Here is a 2,197-nt window from a genome sequence, read left to right as displayed (position 1 = left end):
AAAAAAAAAAAAAAAAAAAAAAATCTGCAGGAGCGAGATATGTATGTAAATTATGACGATAATTATTGATCGATTATAAAGGGAATTCAGGAGCGTCGATGGCTCAGTGGTTAAGGCACATGACTTGAAATCTACAGGTCTTTGGGTTCGAATCCCGCCGTGTACCAATGTGATTTTCATATTTTCATATGTACATAATTTACCCGACGTTCTTACGGTGAAGGAAAACATCGTGCTGCCTGCACATATCGGCGAAGAAATTCAAAGATATGTGTGAAGTCGACCAACTCGCACTGGGCCAGCGTGGTTGACTATGGCCTAGTCACCCCTTACTTAGTGTAGGCTCCGAGTGCCTCGGTGGGGACGTATAGTGAGCTAGTGATGAATAAATGGAATTCTAGAGGATATAAAGATATAGGTAGAGTATAGAAAAATAAATTGTAGGATTCACATTCAACAAAATATAAATATGTTTCCTATGTTTTAATAAAATAATTTCGTTACTTTCCATTTGAAATCATGACTTGCTAAACACATTTGTAAAGTTCACAAAAGAAAGTGAAACAAACCAAGAAAATCGATCTTGTTTCCTTATATTATCAAACTCCTTGTAAATAAGTGCGTGGGAAAAATATGACTTGTCATTAATCGTATTTCGGGGCTCCGATCCTACGACCGATACGAAATAAACCTGCGGTGAAAGTTTGAATCGAGGCTTTTGCGTTAATATCCGTAAACCGAAAGGTAGTCACGGCAGAAACGCATTTGTGACGCGACGGCTCTTGATCAGTGCCACTGACCACGCCTTAACCGGATACCTAAGTATTCTTAAATGAAACGAACTCATTTGTTTCATTTGTCCAAAGAAAGCAAAAATAGAAATATACATTATTGAGTTTTTAATGATATCAAGCAATCCAACAGCTCAATTGCCTTGTAGCCAAATAGAAGAGGAAAAGATAAAACGGAAAAAGGAGCCTTTTAGATCCGCTACAACTGTTTAATTCCTACTGTTATTCTATTAATATGTAACAATTTTCTTTCTTTTCCAGATCCCCCAATGGTAAGAACTCGTTACAGTAACGTGGAATTTGATACGTACTTTTTCGTCAGAGTAATTTAAAACGAACGTTTTCGACAACCTGCTAATAACCCTGCTGTGATTGCTGACACCCTTTGATGACAGGTTATTGTAATATTTCGACAAAAACACGCAACACTATAAAAGTCATTGTTCTAAAATGTACTCTTCACCATTGTGTTAAGGTTGAAATTACTATTCAACTAATTGCAACACCTATCCTGATGTAGTTGAAGTGTCACCGTGGGGGAAATATAATCGAATTCGCGCTTCCCTTATCGCTGGTATCGACGTATGATTAGTTCTGTGTACTCTGCAGACAAACAACGGCAATGGTACCGCATTGGGTTTGCGGCATAAGCCCTCCATAATTGTCCTCGTAAATAAACTTTGCGGTAATCGTTTCCGTAATTATATACATCGAATGATTTGTATCAAAATGTATGAATTCAAATTCAATTTACGCAAAATATTTTAAGACTAACTTTCGCCCCCGATTCCGTCTGCGTTGAATTAAAAAAAAAGCAAAAGTGAGCAGTCTATGTATTCTTCCAGACTATCCTCTACATCTATACCAAATTTCATCGAAATTAGTTTAGAAGTTTAGGCTACAAACTCTAACAAACATCCATCTATCCATCCAAATTTTCGCAATTATAATATTACTACTCGTATATTGATATTTGGATAATGTTCAAATAAGTTTTAACGCCATAGATGTCTTAAGAGGCTCTTCTAGTCGTAAAAAGTTAATTGCTTCAGTCGCCAATAAATTAATATCTTTGGCTACTTTTAATTTATTTCAAATTCTATAGATATAACAGACCGTCTATTTCCACGAAGTGCTAATTGTCTTCGAAATTGACGTTTGCATGTTTGATGAGCAACTGCATTATGATTGCACCAAGCGGAGGTGTCATTTTATTGTTCAGTTCCGATAACTTTTTAAATTATACCTTAAAAATAATTTTATGAATAAATTGCTCGATATCTATTTCTGTTAAACTCCAAATTGTCAACTAAATTTTTGTAATGTTAAGTTACATTATAGAAGACATTCGGATAAATTCAAGCATCACTTATTGAGCTAGCGCGCTCTATCCTTCGTCCGCGTCT

The 2,197-nt window shown here is 35.7% G+C and overlaps 1 protein-coding gene across 1 annotated transcript in view; it reads left to right on the top strand.

Annotated features, from left to right (window-relative positions):
• LOC106110512 (B-cell receptor CD22) overlaps positions 1 to 2,197 on the top strand; it is a 143,819-nt gene that overhangs the window by 33,450 nt on the left and 108,172 nt on the right. Inside the window, exon 2 of the mRNA XM_013292370.1 lies at positions 1,053 to 1,063. The gene's annotated coding sequence lies outside the window, so the exon portion shown is untranslated. The remainder of the gene's footprint in view (positions 1 to 1,052; positions 1,064 to 2,197) is intronic.

This window comes from Papilio polytes, unplaced genomic scaffold (assembly GCF_000836215.1).
Source record: "Papilio polytes unplaced genomic scaffold, Ppol_1.0 DF820622.1, whole genome shotgun sequence".
In the NCBI taxonomy this organism is placed as follows: Eukaryota; Metazoa; Arthropoda; class Insecta; order Lepidoptera; family Papilionidae; genus Papilio; species Papilio polytes.
This window is presented reverse-complemented; position numbering and strand designations above follow the sequence as displayed.